This window comes from Esox lucius, chromosome 21 (genome assembly GCF_011004845.1).
Source record: "Esox lucius isolate fEsoLuc1 chromosome 21, fEsoLuc1.pri, whole genome shotgun sequence".
In the NCBI taxonomy this organism is placed as follows: Eukaryota; Metazoa; Chordata; class Actinopteri; order Esociformes; family Esocidae; genus Esox; species Esox lucius.
In genome coordinates this window covers 29,490,384-29,505,380 of record NC_047589.1, presented here as the reverse complement: position 1 = coordinate 29,505,380, position 14,997 = coordinate 29,490,384, and the positions used below count along the sequence as shown (strand labels likewise).

The 14,997-nt window shown below is 41.6% G+C and overlaps 1 protein-coding gene across 1 annotated transcript in view; it reads right to left on the bottom strand.

Moving 5' to 3' along the window:
* eya1 (EYA transcriptional coactivator and phosphatase 1) overlaps positions 1-14,997 on the bottom strand; it is a 101,275-nt gene that overhangs the window by 60,293 nt on the left and 25,985 nt on the right. The window lies entirely within an intron of this gene.

Sequence of the window (14,997 nt, the reverse complement as noted above, 5' to 3'; positions counted from 1 at the left end):
GGCCATAAGGCCCCTTGTCATAAATAGAGGGAATAAATATTGGGAATAGTGTGCAATTTGGGACCAGCTGGAATAATTAAGTGTGTTTACGGTGTTGATAATGTGCTTCTAATGAACACACAGACTGAATACACAATGATGGAAAATTATTGATGAATTATTGGTAAAAGACTCAAAAGCCAAACGGAAATGTGAGCACATGACTTCTGCATTTAAAACTCTTGTTGATTATGTGTAGGGTAGAGTACAGAGGTGGAATTGTATGGACATCATGATGAGTTGGTGGGGGTGACAGAACACAAACACTCATACACACATGAACACAAACACTCATACACGCATGAACACAAACACTCATACACGCATGAACACAAACATTCATACACACATGAATACAAACACTCATACACACATGAATACAAACACTCATACACGCATGAATACAAACACTCATACACACGTGCAAAATCTAGCTGGGACAATAAACATTTAAATCTTAGAATTGTATTAAAGCCCTATCTCTAATCCTGAACTTAACCTTTATACCCCCAAAAAAAATTTAATCTTGAAACTAACCCTAATACTAACCCTAATTGTTACTCTAAACCTGACACATAAAAGGGTAACCGACTTAAAATCACAAGGTCTATAACACACGGATCAGCCATAACATTATGACCACCGGCCTACAATTGTGTAGGTCCTATATTTCGAAGTATATTTTGTGACATTTAACTGCATTTTTTTATTAATTAATTAACAATAAACAATATGTGAGACTCAAGTTGACTACAGAACCCATTCTATAGTACCTACAGCTCGCCAGATGCTGTAGGCCTGGTATTTTATAATCTCAGTAAATCTACACAACAATGTCAAAGTCAATATAAGAATGTGAAGAAGCCATACATTTGCAAAATAGTCAGAATTTGTGATTACTATAAAGTAGGAGGGTGTGTATCTATTGTATCTATTGGATGACGTGTTGATCTGGAGTGAAGGTCATGGTTTTAAAAGCATTAGGTAATGAGGTTGTCCTGGTTCTCCAATTTCCAGAATATACAGCTATGACACATTACTACAACATTTCCTGATTTCACAGATAAACCACCAAAGTGTTTTTTATCAATAGCTGATAGAATATAGGTTTACAATAAATGTTCATGATTTCTGTATTTCGAAGGATGATTGTACCCTATATGAAGCCAGATTAACACCAGGTTTTATATATATATATATATATATATATATAAACAGCCTGGCCTGGACTGCTGGTGGTATCACTGGTGGTGATAATTTTGTTCAATATATATATATATATACATTGAACAAAATTATAAATGCAACACTATTGTTTTTGCCCCCATTTATCATGAGCTGAACTCAAAGATCTAAGACTTTCTCAATGTACACTAAAGGCATAGTGTTCACAAATCTGTCTAAATCTGTGTTAGTGAGCACTTCTTAGCCGAGATAATCCATCCACCTCACAGGTGAGGCATATCAAGATGCTGATTGGACAGCGTGATTATTGCACAGGTGTGGCATATCAAGATGCTGATTGGACAGCGTGATTATTGCACATGTGTGGCATATCAAGATGCTGATTGGACAGCATGATTACTGCACAGGTGAACACCAGGAAGTCTATGACATCAGGCCGGTGAACACCAGGTAAAAAACCTGTGTCGCAGTTCCCACTCTTCTTAAAACTAGCTTTCACCGGACACTATGAAAGCGAAGACCCTGCCCATTCTCTGGAAAGGTCTGAACCTCTAAGTCTTCAGTGAGTGTATTACATTAGACATCTCAGTCTCACGCCCGCCGGTCTCTACCCGCCGTGACTTTTCTAATGACCACTTTCCTGAGGGAAAGATTACCTGCACAGACACCTGACTATCATAGGCTGAATTAACTAAATGTAATGTTGGTTGCCTTGGATCAGAGTTAATCTCTTAATAATTCAAATGTAAATATAGTCTAGGCTGGTCCACACGACAAGAAGCACTGCTCAGGGACGTTTCTACACTTCCAAGGCAGCTGTGGTGGTATTGATGCATGTCTCCAATGGCACCCTGTACAGTGGCTCTGGTAGAAAGCAGTGTTCTAGGTAGGTTACTGTTTTTGAGTTACAAGCGTATCTCTCCCTCTATCTAAACCCCAGTAATGCCTACAACTAATCGTCCAGTCTCATGTTTCATCATCTCAAGATGAAATATATTGCATTTTGAAGAGGTTCTTGATAACTTAATAGACTTTATAATAAATGCCGGGGGATTCTCAAGTAACTATTTGTAATAGCTAAAGGGGCATGTATGCCAATTAGGTTTGTGTGTTTATTCCCTCTCTCTCTTCTGTACAGCCTCCGTCCCTCTTCTCCATCTCTCTCTAAAGTCTCACTCCCTCTCTGTCCCTTCTCTCAATGAGCAGCTGTAAGAAATTAGCTTATAATGTAATTTTGCAAGTGAGTTATTTTCAAAAATGGCACAGTGTAATTACTCAGGGTTGTTTATGTCTCTGAGACTGAACTTGTACTTTCCATATTATTATATTTGCAATAACGGTGTCCATATAGTCCTCTGCCTGGACTGGTGGTGGTAAAGTACAGTGTGTTTCTAATCAAGCCTTCTAGCGTTACTGTTTTACTAGACATGTTTTGGGTAGGTTTTATGTTAGCTGCTGCCAAAAACAAAGCTTAGACTTGTAAAATATATTGTTAAAGGTTTAGAATAAATACGGACTCACTTCTGTCGACTGATCATCACATTTTATTGTAAATATCTTTGTGTTTTTATGATACATACTTCCAGTTTTTGTTTCTACTGGTCTGTTCTCTTATGAGTCATTCTTAAACTGCATTGAAAGGACAAAAAAAAAAAATTATGGAAATGACAACCTTTAAAACAATTGTTTGTAAAAACACAAACTATATGAGCCAGAAAACCGTAATTTACATAAATTGAAATTAAATGACCTAGGCTACAATATGGCGTTGTTTCTTTCACCAGCATGTTTCATGAGATTCATCACAGAACTGGGCACCAGCGTCTTAACTGCCAATGTTGTCTTATAAAACCGACTGTCAGGACCAAAACACTGGGGCTACAAATATGTGAATATGCCATGTTAATTCTGGATTTTTAGTAAAAAGACAGTGTTCAACTCTTTTCTCTGTGATTCATGTAAGCATCTGAAGAGCTTTCTGAATGTAGAGGTAGGCAGCTACTGGGGTGGCCCAGGAGAATAGTGCACAGAGTGGAATTAAAAGCATGAAAATGTGAAAACTGTCAAATAAGGATTGAAATATAAACCTATAATCCCAGGGTTTTTGTTACTTCTTAGATATAGAATATACACTTCAACACTCCATATATTATACTTTTTTTTGGGGGGGGGGGGCTATCTGCTTAACCATGTAAAAATTATTTGACATAATTATATTTGCTAACTATTTAAATGTTATTTGAAAAACTCAAAAAAAGTAATTGCTAAATAACCATCCTATGATAAGTGTACAATAATTTCCTATGTTTGGCATAGATTATTACAAATAAAGATGATTTTCTCTTTTTTGGGGGTTATGGTTGAAAGATAATAACATACATTAAATTAAGACATTACAGTTACCTTTACATAAACCAAAATTTGACAGGCACATCTAGCTACTTAACTAATTAAACAAAAACATCCAGTCGAGGGGTCATGTCCCAAATGGCACCCTATTTTCTACACAGTGCACTACATTTGATAGAGGCCCTATGGGAGTGTTGTAGGGAATGTTCCATTAGCGACCCAACCTGGATCATTGAAGCATATAGTCTGCTATGCAATGTGCTCCCTACCAACTGCCAGGTGGGAGCTTAGCAGAGATGGGCCTTGATACTGTCCCCGTCCATACTGACATCAGCGCTGAAACATTACTGACAGAAAACGATATCAAGACAGACATTTGAGAAGTGGTCTGAGATTAAATGTGAAGCCGTTCTTTATTGAGGATTATCTAGATGGACCTGATGTGGGGCTGCAGGGAGGGATGGTGTTTGTAATTTAGAGTGAAGAGAGATCTGCAGTGTCCTAAACTGCCAACAGGTTACCCACTCAAAATAACACATGCAGCCAGCTACTAATCACTCCGTCGCCTGCAAGATCTGAAACCACTGAAACTATTCAAATCACTCCGTCGCCTGCAAGATCTGAAACCTCTGAAACTATTCAAATCACTCCGTCGCCTGCAAGATCTGAAACCTCTGAAACTATTCAAATCACTCCGTCGCCTGCAAGATCTGAAACCTCTGAAACTATTCAAATCACTCCGTCGCCTGCAAGATCTGAAACCTCTGAAACTATTCAAATCACTCCGTCGCCTGCAAGATCTGAAACCTCTGAAACTATCCAAACTGGAATTTGTAGTTGCTGGGTAAACTATGGGAAACATTTTGTAAAATCATACTATTCAGACAAAAAAAACACTGTGTCACCAGCAGAAGACCTGATGTGTGTGTGTGTGTGTCTCATTCAGTCTATCCATGTGCTTCTGTGTCTTTGTGTGTGTTTGTGTGTGGTGTTCTGGTGTGACAGAGGATCAAATTATATGGATGAAACGACATGGTAACCCTGCAACAACACACTTGTTATATCTTCATCTGCATACAGCTACAAATGTGTTTGGGTAGGGACTACGACTCTGTTTACGTAATGTCACACTCTGACCAGATCGGGTTCCTGCTCCTGACAACGATAGTACGTCCCAAATGCTGTACTATTCCCTATATAGTGACATATTTTGACCAGAAGTGGAGTATACAGGGAATAGGGTGCCATTTTAAACACTACGTTAGTCTCGAGGCGTAACCCCCCCACCCCTTAAAGACACATTTGAACTTGGAAATCTGAACTTGGGATAACTTGGGTTAAAACAAACAGTCTATGTATTTATCCAGGCATTACCTGGTGAAGTGGTCCATCGAGAAACGGAGAGAGAGGGGAAAATAAAGTGTCACAAATGGATCCCTTTTACATTTATATTGCACTGCTTTCCGACCCTGGCTCTAAGTCAAAAGAAGTGCACTAAATAGGACCTAGGGTGCAATTTGGGGGAACCCCGAAGTGTATAAACCTCACAACATTCTCCCCCAGCTCCCCCTGATCCTGACAATCACTGGGGACCTGAAGTTCGCTGAATGGTAATTTGTCAAGGAGCTGAGCAGCTGCTATTGGATATTCTGCTGCCTTTTTGGTGTCCCTTTATACTATTTGAATGTGGATCATTTCCTTTCCCAAATAAATGAGCTGCAGGGAACGGCCCTGGAGAAAAGTAAGTTCAGTTTTGAAGAAAGGCAAAGTGATTGCTGATTGTGAGGAAAATATGAAACTGATTCTGCTGTTTTGTCATCTTCATGAAAATCTTCTAATAACCGGACGTAGCAGTTCATTCTATACAGTAAAAAGAAAAAACAAATAGCTGTATCCCTCAAGAACATGGGTCATGATTGGCACTTCTGCATTTAGTACTTTGGGTACCCCCCTTGGTTACCCCCCTTGGTTACCCCCCTTGCCAAGATAACAGCACTGAGTCTTCTACTATGTTTGATGTGGTGGATTTGGTCTAAAATCTCCTGGTAGTTGTATTTGTGATACCATGTATCCTAACCAGGTTCACAGGGCTTTTGGAAGGAAAACAGGCTGTGACATACAGACAAACAGATCCATTACCACACTACACAGTTGACATCACAGATCCACCACCACACTACACAGTTGACTTCACAGATCCACCACCACACTACACAGTTGACTTCACAGATCCACCACCACACTACACAGCTGACATCACAGATCCACCACCACACTACACAGTTGACATCACAGATCCACCACCACACTACACAGTTGACTTCACAGATCCACCACCACACTACACAGTTGACATCACAGATCCACCACCACACTACACAGTTGACATCACAGATCCACCACCACACTACACAGTTGACTTCACAGATCCACCACCACACTACACAGTTGACTTCACAGATCCACCACCACACTACACAGTTGACTTCACAGATCCCCCACCACACTACACAGTTGACATCACAGATCCACCACCACACTACACAGTTGACTTCACAGATCCACCACCACACTACACAGTTGACTTCACAGATCCACCACCACACTACAGAGTTGACTTCACAGATCCACCACCACACTACACAGTTGACTTCACAGATCCACCACCACACTACACAGTTGACTTCACAGATCCACCACCACACCACACAGTTGACTTCACAGATCCACCATCACATCAACCAACCATTTAATTTTTTTCCATAGCCTTTTTGATAATCTTATCCAAGGGGTCCAATAATTCTGAATGGCATTGTATAATATAAGTTACATTTTGATATGTTTAACTTCCACACCCTGTATAAAAATTACTGGAAACAACTTCATACTAAAACTTTAGGCCCTACTAATCAACCAAAGCTTGTTTGATGATCCAATTATCAAGACTAAAACACTTTCATTTCAAAAAGCAGAGACAGGTGTTTATTTTTCCTTCTCTATCTCTGTAACTAAGCCATCTATCCAAACACAGCAATCATTTCTATCTAAAGACAATCTTTGATGATGACAACTTGTCACCACAAGAAGACATTCTGACAGGGCAGACAGATCATTTACCCCTGAGGAAAATTAGTAGCAAGTTCAAGTGCCTTTCAAGTAGTGGATGAAAGTTAAAAGCCACGCCAGGATTCTCTTATAAACAAACCTCCAGGACCACATCCCAAATGGAACCCTGTTCCCAAATGGAGTGCACTAATTTTGAGCATCAACAGTAGTCCTTCATGAGTGAGTATACATGTTGTTTGGGATAAGGACAAGGTCGGTCGGATGAGCAGATAGCAGTGGTAGAAGCTGCATGCCTCTGCTTCCTCTTCAGGCTTACTGGAGTAAAAGCTATAATCTAACTAAACAGACGTCACGTTAACAGATTGTGTTGGTTTCTGTCTAAAACTGTGAACTACATAGACCCATATCCCTGAAACAGTGGCACCCTCAGGTCTACCTCATCCACATTGTAGTAATAATAATTATTATTATTAGACCTACATTATTATTATTAGACCTATACTTATTAATAATAATATTAGGTCTAAAAGTATTAGTGTGAACATAATTAGGGCTACAATAATTATCTACTTTTTATTTGATTATTATTCTTTTGTGTAGCCTGCATATAGGTAAAACCCCAAAACTTAAATTGTATCCATAAAGAGGACTGCTACTGTATATCAAGGGATAGACATTAACCACATGTTTCCAATTAGGCCCAAACTGTTTCTGTTATTAAAAAATACAACTTAACAAACAAAAAGTTAAACTTAAAAATAAAAGGTTGTGATATAATATTTTTTTACTGCACATTAAATAATGCAATTATGCATATTGTTTAATGTTCCCAAATTAAAGTGAGGGAAAAATGGCTCACCAAAGAGATAAGTGTGTTTTCAGGTTTTTAAGGGAACATACTGTGACCAGACTCAGACACACACACCTTGACACACACATACCGTGAAAAACACACCCTCCCACACACAGATCCTGTGGACTTTATGAGGTCTGAACCACACCTGGGAAGGTCTATGAGAGTTCTGGAATCCTCGCAGACACTTTACTGCTCTCCCCTGGTCAGACAAAAGCCAAACAAGCACGCTTCAGAGACCTATTACTCAGAAAGAGACAGAATGAGACATTACTATGGCCTTCAGTCACTACATATATATTTATATATTTATAAATGGCAGGTTAAAACATAGGCTACCACACGCTGGTTATCTGTTGTGGTTTCAGCTATTAAATACCTGTAATCACTACACACAGTTCTGGTTCAACCAACGCTGGTCTGCTAGGTGCTAGCCAGTACCGTTTATTAAATAACAAGACAGAGAGTTCTGCAGTATGTAGTCTAACAGGCTTATACTATGCTAGCTTCTTATGTTTTACTTTCAACAGTAAAGACAGACTTCTTTCAGAGTCCTTTGTCTTCTGAGAGTTGCTAGACTTCATCTTCATGCAATGTTTAACCACAGTCACTACCAATCACTAGAACAGGACAGTGGGTTGTTGATAGACCATGCAAGCAATGGTCTATCGCTCACTGAAGTGTGTCGTTCAGAATTCATGCTGGGTAAGAGGAGTGACACGTTGAAATTCATAATCCGTCTAACATCTAAGTACTTTTCTGCAGCTGCACATTGAAGATTGACACAAAATATGGATACACTGGATTTCTGGATATTGGGATGAGAGAGAGCGATAAAGAATGAGAGTGATAGAGAATGAGAGTGATAGAGATTGAGAGAGAGTGATATAGAATGAGACAGAGGGATAGAGAATGAGACAGAGGGATAGAGAACGAGAGAGTGATGGAGAATGAGAGTGATAGAGAATGAGAGAGAGAGAGATTAAAGAAGCAAGTCTTACTCATCCCATCACCACTATAGTAAATGTGAATTTGCTGCACCTTAAAATACCACTGTTTGGCAATGCATTTTCCGTGCCCCTCCAGTGGGCCTCTCCAGTCCGCATGCCGAGGCGCGGAGCAGTGTCCACGGGAACATTTGTCAGGGCCCAACTGTCTCCGGGTGGCCCCTGACTTGTGCGGCCCGGGTGTCCAGACATGTGGCGCTCCCCGTTCCCCCTGCACACAGCTGCCTCGCCAGTTGGACCCAGGTCGGTGGGGTGCTTTGCAACACAGCGCCCCAGGCCAAGCTTGTGGTCACCAGGCCCAAGCTGGAGCACTCCCCCTTGGGGAGGGGACCCGGTCAGCAGTGGGGCCGCAGGGGGGTGGGGGGCGGTTGGGGCAGAGTTATGGCTCAACCACACCACAAGTCCCAACGGGGGCCGTTAGTAGAGAAAACTACAGAGGTCAGAGACGCACTAACACTGAGTGACCTCTGCATCAGCCTCCAGAGTCCCACACACACATACACACACACATGCACACACACACAGCCTCCGGAGTCCTGCTCAACCCCCCCCCCGTCTCTTGTCAAGGCCCTGTGGCTGCGACATTTGTGAAGCCAGCAGCCCACATAACAAAAACACATTAGGCAAATGTCTGGGGTCAAACGTCTGTTTAAATTGGCCAGATGAAAGACACCGACGGGGCCAGTGCCATTCTGCTCGGTAAAGGACGCTACACACTCCTCCACGAAACACTAACGGGAGCCTGTGGCTTCTGCCGCTGGTAGAAATGAAAGCTGCTACTCCAACGTTGGTAGATACAGTACGTTTTAACACATGTCATGCGCCCTCGAGATCATTTAATATAACACCAGGTCTGTGAGTTTCCGCGTGGTCTCCTTTTCTCAGCCCTGTCCCTCAGCTCTGTACAGAATCAGAGGTTTAGAAATTAGAAATTGGTTCCACCGCTGATTGCTGCTTTAAGCAACTCACTTTATCATAAGCTCTAGTTAGGATTTAGGTCCTCAAAAAACATGAAGGGTCATTAAAAAAGGTGCATTTCCAGTATCAACATGCTAACGTAGCAGCCTATGCTGTATATCCAACACTGCGACACACTACAAGGGATGAGTCACTAAGTGAATTTTGGGATTGCCTGGCATGTTCCAGCTCAATAAACACACTCAATTAGGGTTTTTCCACAGGAATCAATTAAAATGGACCTCATCAGACAGGCAGCAACTAAATCTTCCATTTATCACAGTAGCACAAATGTTCTCAAGCGGCACAAGTGCAAACAACACTCCTGTTTAGCAAAGTGTGCACGCGCGCGCACGTTGATATCGGACACCAGTTTTCAGGTCATTTTTAACTCCTGGATAGACACTTAGCAGCTGGCCTTCTCTTACTCACACTCAATCTCTCTTTCTCTCTCTGTCTCTCCCTCTTTATTTCTTTCTTTCTCTTTCTCACTCCCTCTGCTGTTTCTCCACCACTTGGAGTATATGGGCAGGGAATGCCATTCATTTTATAAGACAGGGGGAAGATGCTGAGTCTGACAGATTCTCATAGACCAGAGGAGTGTGAACTATTATCGGCTTGGCAAAGCAGTAGGTGCCTCCCATCATACTGGCATCACATAGGGCAACTGAAGTCTTGACAGAGAGGAAGGCCCAAAATAACCAGGGGGTTAATCACAGTTTAGTCCATGGTCCAAATGCCACCCTAGTCCTTGCATAGGGCACTCGTTTTGATCAGGCTCTATATAAGATGCCATTTAGTGCCCCAGTGAGACTATGTATTAGGAAAGCTGCTGAAGTGGATTATAATAGACACTGCAGAAAGTTCTCTTTCTGTTGGCCTATATGTCTGTCTTTCTGTCTGTTGGCTTACCTGCCTGCCTCTAACTCCCTGCCTGTCTTCCTGGTTGTCTCTCTCTCTGTCTATCTTCCATTCTGTCAGTCTGCCTCTGTCTTCCTGCCTGCCTCGGTTTTCCTCGCTGTCTTCTAGACTCTCTGTTTCTTTGCCTACCTGAGTGCCAGCCTCTTTAACTAACTGCCAGCCTGCCTGGCTGCTGGAGACTGTGTGTGTCTGGGACTTGTCAGCATTGTAATTATAAATCAGGTAGACAAGGTTTCATTTATTTTTCTTTTCAGTGGCGACTATCAATGAGGGGTCGAGGGGAAGTAATGTCAGAGTAGTTTAAAGGATCACAAATTCTCCTTATATTTTAGGGAAAAGCTGTAGAAAAGAATATATGAAAAGGGTATATTTTCCCAAACTCCTGTAAGGAAGTATATAATGACATATACAGTGGATATAAAAGTCCACACACCCCTGTTAAAATGCCAGGTTCTTGTGATGTAAAAGAATGAGACAAAGAGAAATCATGTCAGAACTTTTCCACCTTTTTTGTGAACAATTCAATTGAAAAACAAACTGAAATCTTTGAGGGGGAAAAATGAAAACCATACAATAACCTGGTTGCATGAGAGTACACACCCTTAAACTAATACTTTGTTGAAGCACCCTTTGATTTTATTGCAGCACTTAGTCTATTTGGGTAGGAGTCTATTAGAATGGCACATCTTGACGTGGTAATATTTGCTCACTCATCTTTGCAAAAGCGCTCCAAATCTGTCAGATTGCAAGGACATCTCCTGTGCACAGCCCTCTTCAGATCACCCCACAGATGTTCAATTGGATCTGGGCTCTGGCTGGGCCATTCCAAAACGTTAATCCTCTTCTGGTGAAGCCATGGTTTTGTGGATTTGGAAGTGTGCTTTGGGTCGTTGTCGTGCTGAAAGGTGAACTTCCTCTTTATCTTCAGCTTTCTAACAGACCCCTGAAGGTTTTGTGCCAAAATTGCCTGGTATTTGGAACTGTTCATAATTCCCTCCACCCTGACTAAGGCCCTGGTTCCAGCTGAAGAAAAACAGCCCCAAAGCATGATGCTGCCACCACCATGCTTCACTGTGGGTATTGTGTTCTTTGGGTGATGTGCAGTGTTGTTTTAGCGCAAACATGCCTATTGGAATTATGGCCAAAATGTTCAACCTTGGTTTCATCAGACCATAACACATTGTTCCACATGGTTTTGAGAGACTTGAAGTTTGTTTTTGCAATCTTCAGCCAGGGTTGGATGTTTTTCTTGCCACCCTACCCCATAGCCCATTCACATGAAGAAACAAGAGATTGTTGTCACATGTACCACACAGCCAATACTTGCCAGAAATTCCTGCAGTTCCTTTAATGTTGCCGTAGGCCTCTTGGAAGCCTCCCAGACCAGTTTTCTTCTCGTCTTTTCATCAATTTTGGAGGGACGTCCAGTTCTTGGTAATGTCTCTGTTATGAAATATTTTCTCCACTTGATGATGACTGTCTTCACTGTGTTCCATGTTATATCTAATGCTTTGGAAATTAGTTTGTACCCTACTCCTGACTGATATCTTTCAACAGTGAGATCCCTCTGATGCATTGGAAGCTCTCTGTGGAAAATGTCAGCTGAACTTTATTTGTGATTAATCAGTCACTTTAAATGATGGCAGGTGTGTAATGACTTATATTTAACATGAGTTTGAATTAAACTGGTAATTTCTGAACACAGCCACATCCCCAGTTATAAGAGGGTGTGCACACGTATGCAACCAGGTTATTGTAAGGTTTACATTTTTCATTTTCCCCCCTCGAAGATATCAGTTTGTTTTTCATTTGAATTGTTCACATTATGGGTCACATTAAAAGTGGAAAAGGTTCTGACATGATTTATCTTTGTCTCATTCTTTTACATCACAAGAACTTGGCATTTTAACAGGGGTATGTAGACTTTTTATATCCACTGTATATACATACATTTTCTGCCTGAGAGGGGGTAAGACTTTAATGCAGGTAATTCAAATCAATTTCTTAGAGACACTCAAGAAACTCTGCTTCAACCAGAATTACTACAATGAAACGTTCTCACTGTCCCCAATGCAGGCCGAACCATATCAAGCCAGTTTAAGGTTAGTGTTCACAACCAACCATTGACACAATGGATTTAAAACAGCCTGCCCCTGCGCGTTCAGAACTGTGGAAATAAATCACGAGAAACCATCCGAAAGATAAAGCCTGAAGCATTTTACTGTTTTGGAGATCATCCCACAGTTGTAACACTGGAGCCATATGACAGCTGAATACTGTGCCAGCTTCCCCTGTCAGGTCCCTCATAATGTGTTCGGCACCGCGGTGGTCTCATTCTAAAGGTGACTTCCTCTGTGAGGAAACGGAATTCGCCCATGTAGCCTCTGAGGCACATGAGTCTCCCTTTGTGCTGGTGAGTAAACAGAATGTGCGGCTCAAATGGCAACCTATGTCCTATGTAATGCAGTGCACTACCAAGGCCCCTGGGCCTCTGGTCTATGAAGGGAATATAGTACCATTTGGTCTGCAACCCCGGTACGTCCTGTCTTATCTGGCCGTAAAAGTTTTCAAGTGATTTGCAACCAATGAGAAACAACACCGATCATTTGTGTCATCCGGGAACATTTCTACTTGCCAATAACACTTTTGGTTTTGACACTTTTGTGAAGGATCCCTAAAAATGGATAACATTTTAGATGTGGAGGTATTACATTGTATTTATTTTAGTTCAGTTGTTTTTCTTGTGGCAAAATATGTTAGGCCACATTTCACTGGTTATGAGTGTTTGTCCTTCCAGTGAAGCGCGTCTTAACATAAAACCCTTGACGAAGGCGATGGGCCAGAAGACGTTGGAACGATCAATCACAGACTTCTTCAGCGTCTCTCAAAGTTGTTGAATTTCCTCATCCCTGAAGTGCAGGGCATCCAACCATCACTTGGTCTAACACTTTCTGAGACAAGCTCCAACAAGACAAACCATGTTGAGCTGCATCGTTCATCTCTGTCCTGAACCAAGCTAAAGTCTGTGTTATGGATACTGCCAGTGAATACTGTCTTCATGTGAGCGTCCCAAATAGCGCCCCGTTGTTGAAAGTACTGAACTATACTGGTAAGAGGGGGGTGATTTGGGCCTCCTCCTATACAGCTCATGACCTCATGAAGCCAACATGAGGATGGGAAAGGTGATGGGAAAAGGTGAATTCCGGAAAAGTGATACACTAGAGGAAAGGAAAAAAATGCAGTCCCCCAAATGCCTCTCTGTTCCTTATTTAAAGTGCCCTTCTATGGTCCATTGCACTCGAAAGTAGTGAACTATTTATGGAAAAGTATTCCATTTAGGATGTGGTCACTGTAATGTTTTATATATGAAAAGTGAAGATATCCTCAAACAACTGCTGCTCCAAAAATGAAAAAAATTGCGTACTTTCAATATGGAAAAACACTCTACAGGCACTGGTGAAATGTAGTGCACTAAGAAGGTAAAATGCTGCAATCTGGGATGTGTCCACAGCCTATTGGCAGTCTACAGCCAAGACAAAGGTCATCCTTAGCAGTAAAATCAACAACTGGTACGATAAAGATTAGCTTTCAAGGTGTGAGAATTTACTGAACCATTTGGTGCCTTCTCAGAAGCCGCTGGAAAAGACTGAAATGCTTGATTGAGTGTTGACTGAATGAAACTGCTCCTTTAACAGATATTCATTGATATTTGTCCAACTGAAACAGATACTCTTCAAAGGCTTTTGCTTTAAAAGATGTCCAATAGCCATGTCTTATAATTTTACACCTTACTGGTACTACAGACCTCACAGTATTGTAAGTGGTAGCTAGCTAGCAACAAAATGTTAGCTGGTTCAACACCTTGAAAGTAGGTCAGGAAAAATTGATCCATAGACTACTTTCAGAAGAAGAACTACATTAGATTCAAACCTGAAACACTGAACTTCCCCTGTAAAAATTTATTTGACCATCTCAGACTCAATCAACTGCAAAGCACACGTCCATGAGACCGTGGTGTGGTATGTAGTGTGACGAATAAAGGACTAAGATGCAGCGACATCGTCAAAATTCCTGAGAAGTTCAAAAGGTGTAGAGCAACAACAGGTCTTCCGTGTGTGTGGGACTCACCTTTCTTTGACTCTGTGTTAGCAAGGCCTCACAGGTTGGGCTGAAAACTATCTACAAAGAAATATTACAGGAAGTATTACCTCTAATCGTGCCACTGAGAGGGTATTGTTGTCATTGCCAAATGCCTTGCAGGAGTCTCTGTAGCTGTGTACATGACACCTCTGGTAATTACTCCATCTTTGAAACCCCTGGTAGTCAGACGACCACGACACTCCGATTCACCTTGACAGGAAGAGACAGAGGGACGAACACCCACATTGTGTGCGTGTATTTTCATTTGTGCGCACTTGCGCACACTCACAAATACACCACCCTCCCACCCACCCATCAACACACACACACACACTCACATATGAACTGCCAGAGACCTCTGATGACGAAAGGATGATTCAACCTTAGTAGGCCTGCTCTTTCAAAGCTTAACCACACAGACACACACACACACACACACACACAAGCATGCACTGCACAGACACACACACAAGCATACAC